The sequence below is a fragment of the Alosa pseudoharengus genome, unplaced genomic scaffold (assembly GCF_046254945.1).
Source record: "Alosa pseudoharengus isolate Yale_2024_CS ecotype anadromous, Long Island Sound unplaced genomic scaffold, YU_APseudo_1.1 YU_APseudo_1.1_scf_3, whole genome shotgun sequence".
Classification (NCBI taxonomy): domain Eukaryota; kingdom Metazoa; phylum Chordata; class Actinopteri; order Clupeiformes; family Clupeidae; genus Alosa; species Alosa pseudoharengus.
This window is the reverse complement of record NW_027468718.1, coordinates 12,562,844-12,581,247: the sequence shown is the minus strand read 5'-3', so window position 1 is coordinate 12,581,247 and position 18,404 is coordinate 12,562,844. Positions and strand designations below refer to the sequence as shown.

General features: G+C 41.5%; 1 long non-coding RNA gene across 1 annotated transcript; it reads right to left on the bottom strand.

Annotated features, from left to right (window-relative positions):
* Positions 1–16,895: 16,895 nt before the first annotated feature.
* On the bottom strand, positions 16,896–17,601 carry LOC143099616 (uncharacterized). The gene is made up of 3 exons (XR_012981692.1): positions 17,485–17,601; positions 17,118–17,258; positions 16,896–16,986 (listed from the first exon to the last, which is right to left on the bottom strand). It is a non-coding gene; the product is annotated as an uncharacterized LOC143099616 (long non-coding RNA).
* Positions 17,602–18,404: the final 803 nt, after the last annotated feature.

The following is an 18,404-nucleotide window of genomic DNA, read 5'->3' as shown; positions in this document are numbered from 1 at the left end:
GTTCCTGAGACGGGGGTTGGGTATGTCGTCGAGTGCTCTGTCGCCAAGGAGTTTGAGCAATGGCTTGTGGTCGACTGCCACGATCAGGTCCTTGCAGCCCAACACGAAATAGCGTGCTTTGTCTAATGCATCAGCGACTGCGAGTGCCTCGCCCTCTACAGGCGCATATCTGGACTCGGCCGCATGTGTGAACCTGCTGCCAACCAGGGTCACTTTCCATCCATCAGCGCAGCAGAATGGCCTGACCGGCTCGCACCGACAGTGCTTCTGGAACAGCCAGAAGCCGACGCCTTCTTTTGACCAGTCCGTGGCGAGGCATGTTGGCTTGGACTTGTCAAAGATGCGGACGCCATGCTCGATCTCCTGGACGATCTTCTCCTTTGATTCACGGAAAACGTCCTCTAATTCCAGAGACCACTCGAAGCGTACCCCATGCAGTAGGAGTTTCCGGAACGGTTGCATGCGCTCGGCCATGCTGAAGGCGTAGGCCACTTGGTTGACCAGTCCGAACCAGGACCTGACGTCGGTGACGTTGCGCGGTCGTGGGAAGTCTCTGATAGCCTCCAGGTAACGGCTGCATGGCCGTACGTCAGACATGGTGATCGTGAAGCCCGCAAAGTCCACTATGGGTGCGGCGAAGACGAATTTATCCGGGTTGAGGATGATGCCGTTCCTGCCACAAACGTCCAGCCATTGTGCCGCCTGGAAGTAGCTCTCTGCAATTGTATCAGCCCACAGGAGTGTGTCGTCCACACACTTGGTCTTGTTGCCGATGTCCGCAACCACCTCATCATAGCGTCGTGAGTAACCGTCTCCCGACGCCATGTACCCTTGTGGCGCTGAACGGTACCGGTAGCGCCCCCATGGGGTGATGAACGTCGTCTTGTGGCGGTCATCTTCATGTAGTGGGACGCTGTGGTAGCCATTCCAGGCGTCGAATACAGTCTTGCGCTTCCCACTGGGCACCTGTCTCGCCTGGTGGAAGGGGGATTGCGTGTGGTGGGTCTCACGGAGCGCATGCTTGTTCAGGGCTTGGAAGTCGACGGTGCGTCGTGGCTTGCCATTCTTTTTTGCACATATCACCATGCGGTGACACCACGTCACTGGCGTGCCAATGGGCACTTCTTCCAGCACGCCAAGACGAACGTCCTGGTCAAGGCCGGCTTTCACCTCACTTTGCCAGTGTATGGCGACCGGAATGGGGGTGTGGCAGGCGACTGGCGTCGCATTCTCATCGAGCATGAGACGAAGCGGTGGACCAGACATCCTCGGCAAGGGTTGGTGGGGGCATGTATTGAATGTGCTCTGAGCGTATAGTCCAAGTAAGTGTTCCCGTAGAGCTTCCCTGTTAGCCTCCGTGGCCGGCATGGGGAGCGTGGTTGGCCTGGTTGGAGGTTCCGCACGCCGTGGGCAGTCACATGAGTCTGCGGTCGCGAGGTTGACCTCCCCGAGTGTTGGGAACCTGTCTGAGATCATGCCCAGGTCCACACAGGCTGTACGAGATAGGAATATGCGGTCTGAGGTGTCAGTCACGTACGCGATCTGGCGTGTCTCCAATCTTCGGGCGTCGCTGCTGTTGCCGGCGAACCTGACGACGGCGGCCCCAAGAATCCGTATGCCTTCATTATTCGCGGCCTTCATGGTCATAGATACAGGAATGAGGTCGTCTGTGCTCAGGCCCATCTGTTGGGCGACCTTGACGCCGATCAGGCAGCTTTGGCACCCTGTGTCAGCCATGGCAGGCAGGGTCACGGTGCGGGTGCGTTTCCGAAGGTCGAGGCCCAGTGCTTTGTAATCCTCATTTTCAATTGTGAGTGTGAGGTGGATGTATGGCTGTGAGTCGGACGGGCGCTTCATCCACTTGTCACACATGTCATCATACAGGTGGTGAGCGAGGGGGAATGTGCGTACCATGTCGGCGGCGCTGGTGAGTGTGCACAGCTCGTCGAAGGCGGCTGTCTGCTGTTCGTCGCACACCCCATCAGTCTCCTCCGGTGCGGGCCTAGATGATCGGCCACCCAGGCAGACTTTGTCGAGGTGGTTCTGACGGCTGCATTTCCGGCACGTCTTGCCGTACGCTGGGCACTCGGCGCGCCTTGTGCGCCACTGAGGTGTTTTGCCGTGGCCTGCTTCGCCGCAGTAGATGCACGTCCCCTCGGCCTTAACCTTGGATTTCTCCGCTCTGGCGCCCCCTCTGGCACGGACGTCCTGCTGCTTCCCTCGTCGATATGAGCTGCTAATAGTGTCCGCGCTCTGAGGGTCAAGCAGGCGCGACGCTGAGCGCTTTCCCGACTCTTTGGCTTCAATGTACTCTATCATGTCCTTTAGTGGCATATCCTGATTCTTTTCGCCAAGCAGATCGAGCTGTATTTCTTGGTCTGCTATGCCGCGGGCGATCACATCGCGCAGTATTTCCTCTGTGAAGTCATTGACTTGGTCACACCCCTCCTTAGTGCATATAATTTCGTATTTACACGTGCCTGCCTGCCCCTTTAAGCGAGCGTGAAATGATCGGATGGGTTCTTCGTGTCCCTGTCGCATGTTAGATAGGGCCACTCGAGCTACCATTGTGTTCTCTGCACGGACAGCGAGCGCCCTCATGGCAGAGAGGACGTCCTTTTCATCACTGTCCACTAGGCTTTTGCCTGCAGCACGAGTGAGGTCTTTTCTCAGATCCTCCTCACAGCATTCTAGCAGTTGTGTGACAACATCGGGTCCGACTAGTTTAGTGCCCCTCTTGTACTCACCCCAGCGGGTTAGGAAGTATGACCAGGTCTCGGCTGTTCCAGCCAACGCTATGGAGGGGCGCCTGAGTTTCTCCATTTTGGCATTTGCACGCGGTTCCCTGGGGGCTGCAGCAGAGTGTAGGGTCGCGTGTATGTTCAGCATGGCCACCACCACTGCTGCCTCTGCATGTGTAGCCACATAGTCACAATCCCCGATAGGGCAAGGCACACTCATCCTTGGTCTCACAGTTTTATATCTTCGTTTCTTTGTTTTCGACGATGCGCTCATATATTCAGTTTCCCGGGCGACGTTACTTGTAAATACACTCGAGGTCCACTCATTCTTTTAATCGCATTCTTTCGCGACGTCGGAGATGTCTGCTTGGCTTTATCTAGATGTTTGATTATAAATAAGAACGACTTTCCATTTGTTCACTTGCTTTACTGAATGATAGCAGTGAAATGACAATAATCAAACATGTCATGAGCAGCTATGGTGCTGGTATGTTTACATCTAACACAAAGTCATTAACTTCCTGTTTCGCTATGTGCAACAACATAAAGGACCGTAGTGCAATATTCCCTACATTTAATCTAGGAAATGTAGTGGAGTAAAAGTGGAAGTTGACATAAATTTAAATAGCGAAGTAAAGTACAGATACGTGAAATTTCTACTTAAGTACAGTAACGAAGTATTTGTACTCCGTTACATTACAACACTGCCGCTGATGATAGCTTGCTAACTTATGGGCTCTGGTAGCTGGTACAGTACACACATCGTCAACCTCACTCCTGACCAGTGGTGGAGGAAGTACTGAAACTCAGTACTTAAGTAAAAGTACAAATACACAGAGAAATATTTACTTTAGTAAAAGTAAAAGTACCACAATGACAACCCTACTTAAGTAAAAGTAAAAAGTACCTGCTTTTAAATGTAGCCTACTTTAAGTATTAAAAGTAAAAGTATTTGCATAATGATTTATTCTCTTACAGTTTTTTTCTGATTGCTTACCGTAAAACTCCAAATAATAGCCCGGGCTTTTATTTTCCCAAATCGCCAAACTGCACAGGCTAGTATTAGAGACAGGCGTCTATATGAGACAGGCCTTTAATTCCCTTTACACAAAACTTTTCCTCTGCAAAGATGAAAAATATTATCGAATTCATTATTTCAAACACACTGAATGTCTACCTATATGACTAGGCTGATGACAATTACGGATCATCATTCATTTAGTGTTGAGATGTTGTTCATTGTGAGATACAGTAAGATCCAAATAGCGGGATAGCCAGAACAGATGAAACACGTTTTAATTAAACATAATCTACAAAGAGATCGTATCACACTGAAAGCTCATATTTTGTCACTAGCAAATAGCCTATATCGGTCCTTTGTCAAATACAGTTGCATTATCAGCCCTGACCAAAACTGTTCAGGAATTATTTATGCAAAAATGGAACGTGCTTAATGTTTCATTCTCCCTCCTTTTCGGCACGAATGAAACAGCATGAGAGAGCATGAACCATATTGTTTCTCCCGTTTTGTATTTGCCAAAATTGACAACAGTCTACATTCAAATCATAGCCTACTTCCAGGCTCGCAGGAACATATTTTTGACCAGGGGTGCTGAATAACAAAATAATCATGGATGTCCGACGATTTCTCCCCCAGCATATGATTCGAATTTAGACAGCTAAATACGCCATTTCACCGCCGTGTATGAGTAGGTCTAAGAGTGAGAAGTTTTATAATGCCCTGGGCAGCCACATTCCACTGCAACTATGCGCAGCACTTGCCACTCCGACTCATCAATAAAAACTGCGCGCACACAGCAGTCCCATAGAAGCGCACTTGACTTTACATCATTAACCTATTTCAGTAGCCTAGGTTATATAGCCAGAGAATGTCCGTATACGGGCTCTGATATAGCCTAGTCTAAGGTAAATTCCTTTTCTGACTTCTTTCACTTTATCGCCATGGCATTTAGAATAAAGAATAACGTTCGCGAACCGTTCTGGTTTTGTTGCCAGCATAAAAACAAGCTTACCATCGGCCTATCCGCAAATTTTAAACACAAGGGATGAATTGAACGATGACGAAGTCGGACATATAGGCATAGTTCATATTGGAAAAAAGTTATACAATTTGGAACTCTAGCTTTTCCCCACCGCAGTCTTTTAATGCCATCTAATCATAACGTGCGCAGTCTGCAGACTGCTCCATACTTAAGCCCAAATCACACCCAAGATTCGCAACGAGATGAGCAGCAACTTCATGCAACATTCTAAAACCTTGCAAATGTGACCAGACATGTGAATGCTTTGCGACGGCTTGTAACAACGTGCAACATCTTTCACACTGCTGTAACCTCCTTTCTGTAACGGTTTCGTGTCATTGCGAATCTTTAAACAGACGATCTGACGGGAAGAATATTTAGAAGATTAAATACAACCCGAAACTAAAAAACAGACCAGGGCCCACTTCCCCGAAAGCATCTTAAGCCTAAGAGCGTCGTAAAGTCCCTCTTACGAACGTCTTAAGATTTGCCGACTGTTTCCCGAAACCATCGTAGCTTAAGAGCATCGTGAAAACACTCGTAGATCTACGAGTGCTCCAGAGTACTCGTTACCGGCTAAGAGCGTCTTAACAGTACTTCTCACTGAGGTCACCAACAGGACATACAGAGGAATTACAACTTAGAATACATAATCCAATTTACGTGCCCATTCTTTATTGTGTTTACCTGTGATGAATCAGATTTTAGCGTGCAAAATAGCCTACATTTAATGGTCATAATAATGTGATGAAAAGCGGACAAAAATGCAATCAAGTTATGAAACGAGACGTTGCCAGAATAGTTTGACATTATCTTTGCTAAGTGAATATTGTATTAGGCCTATGAGGTAAAAAGCAGAGAAAGCAACATGTGGTTTAGTCTGTAGCCTACTGCATCAAAATCTAAGCCTACACATTTCCTCTCTTTCTTACTCGACTTCTTTCTTATCTTCAAACGTGTTCATAAGTGGCACCGCGAAAAATTATTGCATGGTGCAACAATCTAATCTTAAAATAATTACAATTATTTATGTCTCTGTGTGGTATATAACCTACTTGGGATGCTTACATGCAGATGTCAAAGTGTTTCTATTTTCGTATTGATGTGAATTAATGTGTAGATCCGAAGTTTAAATGGTAGGCCTATAGCTGTGACGTGCAGTCACCTGACATCACCGTCAAATCAGAGGATATTTCAGAACTATTAACGTGGACAGCTCCCCTTAAGAGCATCTTAAGAGCAGTGCACGCGCGTTCACGCTACGAGCATGTTCGGGAAACAGTCGGAAAAACCAAACGAACGATCGTAAGATGAATCGTAGAAAACCCTCTTAAGAGCGTGTCTCCGTCGTTATCGGGGAAGTGGGCCCAGGCCTCTACTGGAGACCGGCCTTTAACCCAAACCTGTAGCCACGCCAGGCGTTTAAAAGAGACAGGCGTCTCTTAGGGACTCGGCGATTATTTGAAGTTTTACGGTAAGCACATTTTTTGTAACTATGGCTTTTTTTGCAAAACTCTACACACAAATGTCAAAACCTCTCACCCAATCAGCAAAATATTGTAGTTCTCTTGCAAAAGCTAACACACCTTGCTTAACTCTTCACACCTTCGTAAAAATGGTGTTTTCGTATCTATACAGTAAACACAAGCCATCACAATAGTAAGCACACAATGTGCCAACAACACACTGATGGTATGAATAAAAAACACATCTGGCTTTTGCTTTCTCTGTGCACAAGGTAGACTATGTCAGTTTGAGGTCATACTTTTGTCATAGTTCTGTAAACATACAGGGATCCAAACTTCAAGTATTACTGTAAGCAATCAGAAAAAAACTGTAGTGTTTATTTACACACATCAAAACAAACACAAGTGTGTTTTTCCAAGTCAAAACACAAAATAGCATTTCACTGAGACAAAACAAATCAGTCTACATCGGGTCGTCTCTCTCAAAATTCTGTCTACATCACATGCATTGTCCTAGTCCAAGGCACCGGGAAAAATATATTCTGGAATGATGTATCCAGGCCTGACATGACAATATCCCCACATGTAGACTGTTTTTTTGTCTGTAAAAGGGCTATTTCTTTCTCTTCTCACTCTTCCTGCTCACTCCATTGTACCCATTGTACATTACCTGTGGCGTATTTATAGTGCTTAGGCTGATTGCAAAGTGAACTAATTATCTAAAACAGTTTTCACATGAGAAAGTGTGCCAGAGTTGGCAAAATAGTGTAAATAATTGCCATTGTGCCTACAGTTGTGCAAAGTGTGTGTTACAAAATTGCAAACTGAGTGCAAAGCAGTGTTTGTGCTTTTAATTTTGCGAACTCAGTGAGTGGTTTTGCCATTTGTGTGTAGAGTTTTGCAAAAAAAGCCATAGTTACAAAAAATGTGTTTAAGCATTCAGAAAAAACTGTAATATATTCTAAAAGGAAAAATCAGTATGGGCTGTGGTATTTTAATTAAGCTAGTTTTAGGTTATACTCGACTAAATAGTTTTAAGCTAATGCAATTGTGCTTGCCATCTGTGGCACAGTTTACATTCTGACCTACAAGACTGTAATTCTGGTTACTAGGGTGATCTGCTGAGTAATATCATTCAGCAAAACACGAGAGCCTGAAGCAGAGAGGGTTAAAGCGGAGCTAGTAATCAAGGATCTTTGCCTGAAGTTTAACGGGGTAGACAAGGGAAACGTCGGGTGGATCGTAATGCTAATTATGCTGATTGAACAGAAAAGTTGCTGAGAGGTGTCTTATGATTAGGTTCAGTTTCACTTGCGCAGCGACATTGAATGAGCGCTCACATTACTACCCCCCAATTGTAGGCTATGCATCTTTATTTGATCACACACAATTAAGGAATATTTCCTAATCTGGAAAATTTTACGTTTTTCCGGCCACCATTAATAGTCTAGGCTACCATTCATTTGTGCCGCAAATGATCAGACGTGTGACAGAAGCATGCGCAGAGCCTGTAACTTCGCTGATCCGCGGATAGCAATCTCATCGGAGAGGAGGCCCTAACGCTGCAGATAACAGACCGAGAAAGGCACAGAACACAGTTGCATGTACAGTGTAGCCATGGGTCTGGTGAATATAGCCTACCGAATGCAGATGGCTACAAGCTCACACTTTGCCTGGTCTAGACTAAAAGCTTATGTTTCTAAGAATGCACGTAGCGCTCCAGAAACTTTGGTAGCAACCCCGCCCCCTGGTAAAACAAACGTGTTTGTCAGAGAGAAAAAAAAACTGATCATAAAATGTATCGTAAAAAGGAACGATGGTGTTGTAGAAATGTAGCGGAGTAAAAGTACAGATAATTGCTGTAAAATGTAACGAAGTAAAAGTCAAAAGTATGCACTATACATTTTACTTAAGTAAAGTACAAATACGTGGAAAATTTACTTAAGTACAGTAACGAAGTATTTGTACTTCGTTACATTCCACCACTGCTCCTGACAAATTTGTTTGTTGTAAAAACGGGATTGTTAGACTATTCAATCCATATTTCTCATCTCATTTTCAAAACAAAATCATAAACTAGCCCAACTTTTTAAATAAATGTATAATCCCCTACCATTTCTCAGAATCATCCTCCATGTTTTTATTTTTGGCGAGGTCGAGAGTTCTAGCAGGACAGGCAGGCGATCTGATTGGCTGACGCATGGCAATGGCCTAGTAGTTCATGGGTACAAAACCCTATGGTACAAACATGTACTTTCACATATCTTGTACTTTGAAAGGTACAACATTATATCACAGAGGTTCAGTCCTGTATCTTTTAAGGTACAACAAACTGAAAGGAACAATTTGGTACCTGAAGGTTTAATACTTGTACCCCTGCGTACCTTTTTTTCTGAGTGTAGCTTAATTTTGAACGGTAATGTGTTTCTTTTTAATAAACTGCCTGTACACTTACAAAGTTCTCAATGCTTCGGTTTACATGTAGAGACCCTCATTATGCTACTGTGTAAGTGTGGTGCTATTTTGAGCCTTGTTAGTGGTATAGAAATAGCGATTTCTTTCTACTGTACGTGTGCCCAGAAGGCTAGCGTTAAACGCTAATAAGCGGTTTGCAATAAAACTGGTCACATTCGACTAGCATGAAAACAAATCCCAGCGAACGGTCGAACTCGGTACACATGTGTTATTAACCCCTAGGTTCATTTTGCGCCGGAATTGTCCTTTAATCACTCGGTTTAGACAGGCCCGTATTAAGACAATGTGGTGCCCCTGGGCACTATACCTCAAAGCCCCTCCCCCCCCTGTTTCCCGTGCTGTCCTCCGGTCAAAAACATCAGACATAATCAAGGGGATTTCTCTAATGTAATTTACTATTCACTAACTTACACAACTACATGTAGGCATATGAGTAGTGAGCAATATTTAAATATCTCAATTCAAAATGTTGAATTCAAAAAGCACAGCACTCAATACAAAATGTCAAAATCAATAGGCCTACACATCAGTACATCAGCCCAGCATTTTCATTATGCAAACTTATCCAACTACATACATGTAGGCTAGGCATAGCAGTGAGCACTATATTAAAATGTCTCAATTTAAAATGTCTATCAATTCAAAAAGCTAAAATCAATACACATCAGTGTAGGCCTACACATCAGGCCAGCAGCCCCCCCCCCCCCCAAAAAAAAAAAACACAAGACATTCCCATTATGCAGAATAGGGGAACTTCATCAGCACTGCTGACGCTGAACATCAAAACAGCAGCAGAGCCTTTAGCAGAACTCCTTCTACCTTGATTTTGGGCAAGCAAAAGTGTGGACTACATCCCCAAAGTCCATTTCTTTGACCAACTCCGATTTAATGGTAAGCAGGGAGAGTGCAGTCAAACGCTTTTGTCATTGTCGTCCTGAGCTCATTCTTCACTCGTTTCAGTCGGGAGAACGACCTCTCACCTTCAGCATTTGTTACAGGCAGGGTTAGGAATATTCTGAGAGCAACACCCACCACCGCTAGCGCTCGTGGTGCCATCTCCCCCGCTAGCGTTACCGTCTCCAAGGTTAGCTTCAGCTTCAGCTTCATCAGCAGCGCTGCTAGTGACCGCAATTCCTTTCTATCCCTGCAACATTTTGAATCGTGGCTAAACGTCTAGAATCCTTGTTTTTCTTCAACTTTCTTTTAGCACAATCACTCAATTGATGTCGGTTCATTTTGGATGAATTTTCTGTAGCAGTTAAAAGACGATACATTTGCACGTACTTGTGGACCAGCTCAACCATGACAGATTGGGGAGGGGGAGTGATAGTGTAGCCTAATCATGTAGCCTAATCTTGATTTATTTAGCATTTATTATCATTGTGACATCAGTGTTCACAAAACGAATAATGTATGGTCTTTCAACAATTTCAAGTGAATAGTATAACAATTTATGAAAAATATTTTTAAAGCATGTGTCATGTGGTGCCCCCCCATGGTTGGTGCCCCTGGGCACAGGCCCACTGGCCCTTATGGATAATCCGGTGTTCCAGTTTAGATGGTGAGCAGTTTAACTGGTGATATTTGCATAAAATCAGTGAATATTCAACAAGACCCTGCCTAGGCTACTTCTTAATCTGCTCTGCCTCCGATAGTGCAGGTTTATATTAGGCTACATTTTCACGAAGTGTTTGCAAGTGAGACAATATAACGGATATCGCTGAAAACATCACCAGTGTATGTCTAATACATGTCCGTTTAAGCATTATCCACAAATATGACACATATGGAAAAAATAAAACTAGCGATCTAGCAGGGATTCGAACCACGCATGGACAAGAAAGTTGATTGGATTAGCTTCTACATCGTCTATACCACTACACTACCAGCCGCTGAAATCAATGCCAGATTTCTATGTATATATTGAACTGTTAGTCAAAGTTAACACAGGTTAACATAAGTGAGAAATATACGCCCATGTTAACTGGTGCCATCACAATTTAACATGGGCATATGCAAGCCTCAAAACAACAAAATAGGTTCATCTTTGCCTCACATACCAAAACCTAACTGATGTACAACAAACTGGCATGTCCCACTAACACTTTATTCCGTTTTGGGGGTTAATAATATGAAATACGTCAGTCATGGGCAAAAATGATCATAACTTAGTGTCATGTCTCGGTGAAGTTATGCAGTGAGCCGTCTAATGATTTGAAGTGAACACATGAAACTTATTTTCTCCGAGTTAAATATTATTTAATTTGTTGGTCCTAATTTGACGACACAAAATGGTTATCATGGTAGCTTACAAAACTTTGATGAGAGAGTTTGATGACAGATGTTGCTGTTTCAGATTCCCACGTAGCCTAAATTAGAAAATAGTTTAGCCTACTTACTGCTCGTTCAGCAGCCTGTTGCAAAACATTCACTTAGCCTAGATGTTTGCTATAATGAATATCTTGATCGATTGACAAATAAGCTGTCACAAGACAACATAGACCTACATTCATTTAATAGGAACACTATGCTATTGCATAGATACAAAATAACCAGTGGTGTAATTGGTTAGCAGGGTGGACTATTGCTGCTAGCTTGCTATTTTAGTGAGCAGTTCGAGGCACAAAAAATGAGCAACGTCTGATGGGGTCATTTGTTACTGTTTGTGATGCAAAATTACTGAGGCAAAATGTATCTGCATTATTCAAGGCATGCATTCGCTGTGTTTGCTCATGTTATAGGCTATCACTAGTTAACATAGACATCAGGATAGCTAAGTTAGTAGACTAGTCTAATAGACTAAGTGTTGCTCTCTGTGGTGTAGTGCATAGTGCTTACTGCTTAGAACATTTTGCCTCAGTGAGACTCATGTTCGAAACCCAACAAAACCTTCGCTGATTTACTTTGACACATTTCCTGTTTGCACAACATTTTGTGTGGATGCTTAAGCAGACATGCATTATACATAGCGATTCCCGCATGTTTTCGGCAAGATCTTGCTTCATATTCTGTCATGCACTGTAGGCTTGTGAAAATGTGAATCTCCAGCACTGGAAGGGCGGAGGCAGAGCAAAGCGTTGTTAACAAGTAGGCAGGGTCTTGTTGAATATTCACAGATTTTATGCAAATATCACAAGTTAACCTGCTCACCATCTAAACTGGAACACCGGCCCTGGGTTTAGATTAGAAACATGTCGACATAGGCCATGACAGAACATTTCTAGGGGGTGGGGTATTACACGTTGCCACTGTTTCCACCAATGATATGTATTGCTGCATCATCAACATCGTTGTTGGAACTATGGTGTTCGAACGTCGGAGGTAGCGAATTGCGACACAGGTACATGCTTTCTGGAAACAGGTGTAACAGTGTCGTTGTTTGGTCGCAAGTTGCGTCGTACCATGGTGGTTGAGCAACGTCGTTGCTAACTTTTCTAGAAACGACCCCCTGATCTATTATCCATAATATTTCTAGTAACATTACATGCCCTATTCATTGTGTAAACAAAAATGCAGTGGTCATAATGAGAGGCCATTTTGTATTGAATTTGGAGAAAACACCTTTTAATTGTGTTGCAGCTGAAAATAAGATAAAAAGGAAATGATACTGCTATACATACGTATCGCTTTTGCCACCGTGGACTGACTGTAAATATACACGTCTTTAGGTGTGGCAGACATGGCATGGCCACAATCACACCTCCCAGCATTGCTTTGGAGGAGTATCACCCCCTCTGAGTTCCTCTCCAGCATAACAAAAGAACGGCTGTAATGTATCTGTATTAAACATAATTAGATATGAATACAAGAAAAGGGAACATTTTCCTGGGTCAGTAGTTTCCTTTTTAAGAATTGATGCACTCCTGTGTGACATCAAAACGGCTATAGTCATTAAGAAGTCTTCAGTTTGTTCATGCAACTTGTCATTCATCGACCTCTCTCGATACCTTTTGGGCACTCTGTATTTGTCTGACATGCCATTATAACTTTTATTTGAGTTTTTTTTTTTTACATTTATTTCATAGAGGTGACTCATTTCTTTTCTATATAAAGGTAAATGTTTTCATTATGTCATTAATGCAGATACCCTCTTGTCGATGGGGAGGTCAAAGGGGATGGGCTTTGAAGACACTGCCAGCTTCCGGACATCCCGATAGGGCCCTCCTCCGCTTAGAGCTGCTCTCACCGCACTCCCCTCAGCACCTGTTGCTTTTAAACAGTCCTGCAGGACTCGCACATGGCCACATTGTGTGCTGCTTCTGTTGCACGTCTGGCACTTCATAGTGCCAGCATGTGCCTTTACTATACCATGCGCTTTGGTCTTAAGCACCACAAAGTGTGAAGGTGCAAAAGGGATCTGCAGAACCATTGACTGAATGGATTGGGGAAATCATAATAAAAAATAAACTTAAAGTATATTTATAGATGATAATATAAGAGCTATTTGTTGTGTGTACAATTTACTTCCTACCTCATTGTAAAGAGAGCATGCATAATTGTGATCTGTACACAAGGTAAAATTAGTGTTTTATTACCTTTCAAATATATTGACAACAAAAATAATAGTCATCTTCTTACTAGCCTGTTGGTATGGATGTTGTGTAGGCATTTAGACCAGACACACCAAGTTATAAAGATTTAAGTATGAGTAGGAATGTTTGAGGAAGTTTTGAAGTGAGGAGTTGTATTTGTTGTCAAAGCACATATTTTTAATACTTCAATAATTACACTATTAAGCAACTGTTATTCATGCACTATTTTTTTCTTCAATGATGAAGTATACAAATAATCAGATCAATTGTTATATGTACTGCTGTCATATTTGTTGAACTAAATTGAAGTTCAGAGATAGAAGTGTGCATTCAGTAGAGACACTGCAAAGACACGCACAAGTCTACCAAGCTCTGAATGGTTTATTTTATGCAAGTTCACTTGACAACAATAAACAATGTGAAAATAAACATAACATGACGAAGATCAACACCTGTGACAGTTTATTGGATGCAGTTAAGGTATTTAATCTGATTTCTGCACAAAACATTGTAATGTGAAAAGATATTTTAAATGTATTTCAATTAATTTTCAATGTAATCATAAACATTTAAGTAATACATTGTACTAAACATAATTGCTAGACAAATGCAACTAGTAGAAGGAAGAGAGACAGGAAATTATAGGGCAGCAGTAAACACAGGATAATGATGACAGTTCCTCAGTGAATCTTTTCAAGGTCAACTTCAATGTTGTTCCATATGGAAATCTGGTATGCAGCAATGATACATTGTCAGAAAAAACACAGTACACAACACTGGCAGAGTGTGGCTTACAGTATCTTGGCTACATTTCAGACGGTAAACTCTGAGAATTATATTGATGATTCTTTTTGGCATGCAGCAACATAGAATACTGTTACATAGAATACATCAACATACTGATGTACAACGTACATACTGACTGATCCATGATCCCTGATATAGTAAATATAGTCCAAATACCCTGACTTGAAAAACATTCTCATACAAAGAATTCTTGCACTGCCATGCTTCTGTCTTCAAATTGTACTATGGCCTAAATTTGGTAGTGAGGCTTCACCTGACTTAGTGTTAATCACCATTAGTCCCGAAAAAAAGAACATTCCCATAAAGTTTGCAATGCAAGTTGCAAGCAAGTGACATTTTCGTTGAAAACAAAAATTTTTGAGGCTATGGCCAGCTTAATCTTCTAACCTCAACTCCCTTGAAAGTGGTAGGGGTGACATTGAAAATGCTGTAAATAAAGCAAAACCCCAAGAAAACCCACAGGAAAGTGGTATGAATATGGTTCATCTTGGGCTGAAACACTTGTTTACAAGTGCCAGAAGTTAGTTGGGCTACTTACTACACAGGTACAGTACGCAGCAGTTCTCAAAAACAATGGTTTAATACTGATTCAGTAAAAGCCTCCATGCATTGGAAATGTGCAAATATGCTTATTTCCACCTTATATGCAGAGTGTGTGGCTCAGTGGTCTAAGGGGTTAGGCTGGCAATCGTAAGATGGCTGGTTCGAGTCGCAGATGATACATTAAAAGTAGGGCTGTCAAAATAACTGATTAATTTCGATTAATTAATTTGAGAAAAAATAACTGATTAAAAAAATTAGTGCAGATTAATCGATTCCGTATCACCTTTGACCCCGAGCCGTTCTAGTTAGTAACCATTAGACTGTAAAATGAAGGAGAAAGACGAAAACGTGCTGCCTGAATCATTGATTGGAACATTTACTTTTAAAAAATGGCCTGATGGTGTTGATAAAAAATAAAGTGTTGAAAATAAAGTCCTCTGCAATGTCTGCAGCAAGGAATTTGCATATCACCGGAGTTCATCAACTCTATAGTCACACATCAATGAAAAGAAATACGTGTTTACATTGAGGGGAGTGTTAATTCATTTTCATTGTGTCCCCTAGGTTATATCTGTGGCCTGAAATGCCTTGTATGTGAAAAAAAACTTCTTCCCGAAGCACATTTGAATTTATTTCCTCAGCATATTAGGTCATATCATAGATTATTATGGCAATTATTTGAACAGTGAAAATAATAAAAGAGTTTTTGAACTTTACTGTAATGTCACTAATGCTGATTATTCAATGATTCATTTGAATTCAAATATTTAAAATACTTTCACAGCAAAAATTATATATGCGATTAATTTAGAATAATTAATCACAGAGTATGTAATTAATTAGATGAATTTTTTTAATCGATTGACAGCCCTAATTAAAAGTACTAATTAAAAAGGTATATATTGTGTGTGGGGGGGGATTTGGTGTGTGTGTGTGTGTGTGTGTGTGGAGGTAATGGGGTCAAAGGGGTGGGGGTCCTTCGAAAGTATATAAAGGAAGAAATTCATGATTATACATACACACAGAATAACAATCACACAGCAGTCCTATGAACACCCTGGAAAACATCTTGGACACAAAAGCGAGGCGGTTAAGTCCTGAAATCTTGTTAATATTAGGACAGTATAAAGATAAAGGGAACTAAGAAGTCAAGCAATGATCATGTCTTGTTAGTTCCAACCCTACAGGAAAAAAATCCTACTACCACCACCAACAACACCAACACCGACACCAATACCGACACCAACACTGACACCAACACCGACACCAACAACAACAACACCAACACCAACATCAACACCAACAAACACTACCACAACAACAACATATGGAACTCGAACAGTGGCCATTCTGTATATCCAAGGTTGCTTAGTGAAGGACTAGGCCTGAAGAAAAGGAACGTTTCTTGTAAATACCACAGGAGGCAGGATGACAGAATTGATATTGAAACAAAGAATATCAAGAAATAAATTGATGAATTAACATACACACAGACAAACAGTCACAAACCCATTCTCTCACACACCCAAAACAGTGCTTTGAGAACTTGGAAACAGCCTGGAAAATATCTTGGACAAAGGGGACAGTAAAAAAGCAGCAAGTAGCAGTTAACATGATGTAAGTTGTATTTCAAGGAAGGAAGAACAAAACAAGAGTAAAGTGAAATTAATTGGAAATAATTGGTTGAAGTAATTGGAATTACTTAGAATTATTTAAAATGACATACATTTAGTTTAAATTAATGAGAATTATATCATGCATTTCTATTGTGTTACTTGCTTTGTTATTTTACTTAACTGTTAGAGAATTTATCATGCGGGATGTGTGGGATAGACAAGGCTTAATGCAAACATAGTTGTGCCTGTTGAGTAATGGCGTAATCATTTATTTTCTAATCTAAGCACCAGCAAAGCACCTATGAACTTTAAGCGATTCTATTAGTTATATTGTATATCAATACTTCTGAAGTAAGGCGTGATAGTAAGTCTGTCTCCCATTTAAAGGACACAGATTCAGTACAGCTTCATTTTTTTAACTGAGGAGCAGTTACTGGAGTTGAATGAATTAGATTATAAATGGAATTGCATGCTCACCATTAAAAAGCAGTCTTATTTTTTCTCTGTCATAGTTAGTTATACTATATGAAGGGTGTATAAAATAACACACATTAAATTTTGTAAAATTCTAAATAAACAAAGGAGCTTAGTATAAGATTTCTTGTATTCGAATCTTAGAAAATTCGAATCTTAGAAAATTAGGCTAACAACTACACAATAAAAAATAACCAGTACATTACCATCTTCCTGATTCATAGGCACCTCGGGCACATTTAAATTGTGTAGGACTTGTATCAGGGCCTTGACATGGATGCAGCTGGTCTCTAAATGAGTATCCAAAGACAGATTTCATACTATCCATATTAATACATTAACAATCATATTATGAATTATAATTAATCCATCTAATTACTACAAATTACACTTAAATGTCAAACAGGATATAAATGAATACCATGAAAGGACTGCTCCAAGTGGTCAGAGAGAGCTTCCACAAGCCTCCCCTATGGTGGAAGTCGCAGGAGCATTTATAAATATAGGAGCTGCTCCCTTCAAACACAACAGCCCTCCTTTCCACGACCATCAATTTCTCGTTCTAGTTAAGAAAAGCATTAAGCAATCAATTATCACATTTTGCAGATTTGGAGGTGTTGAAAATGTTATAAGATTGCAATGCAAAGGAGCAAATCTGAATGAGTCAGTGTACATTTATTTCACAAAAAGAATATAGGTATTTTATGGAGATATAAAATAGATATTATTAACTAGGCTAAACAACAATATCAAAGTGGACATGAAAAAAAATATGATTAACTATTTACATCCAAACACTTTGTCACCGTGTTGAAGTGGCTGAGGACAAATATGGTCCCACCACCAATCACCAACACTCGCTCTGTCTCCAGCAGTAAACATTGATAGAAATCAATGTTTGTGAATGGTACCTGTAAAACCATACACAGGAGTTTAAGTTGCATGTAGTTAATTTTATCTTATGAAGTAATCTTCATAATAGCAAAAGTGTATACTGTTAATACAACATCTAGTGTTTCCCCCTGGTGGGATGGGGTGGCGTGGGGAGTGTGTGTGTGTGTGTGTGTGTGTATTTGGACTAAATAAACTGTTGTTGCTTATTGAAATGTACTGTTTTCTTTACCACATTTTCCTCCTCAGGGTTTTCCTCAGGAAGCTCATCACCCCTCCCTCCTCATCACTCCCTCCTGACACCCCATCCAGAGGATCACTCCCCTGGTGTGGATGAGTAGCTGTGGTGTGCCTGTGGTGTGGCTGGTATAGAGCCCCCCCCCCTGTTCTGACCTCTTTCTGTGATCCTTGTCATAAACAAGATCATTAAAATAATCAATTAAATTGTACATATCTATTATCCGAACAACACCGGGACATCAGACCTCTGCTCTGTGTGTCCACATGTGTGTGTGTGTGTGTCAAAGTCAAAGTCAGCTTTATTGTCAATTTCTTCACATGTTCCAGACATACAAAGAGATCGAAATTACGTTTCTCACTATCCCACGGTGGAGACAAGACATATTTTACCAATTTTAAGTCCACAGACAAACATAACATTCAAGTAAACAGAAAAGTAAGTAAATAAGTAAATAAGAGGGCACATATAATGAAAAAATAAGAGCAGCAAAATTTGGTTGAAATTGTGCATAGACAGTCAATAAAATAAAATACTAGTGCAAAGTCAGGCCAATAAGAGGCTGAGGTAGTTCTGTTT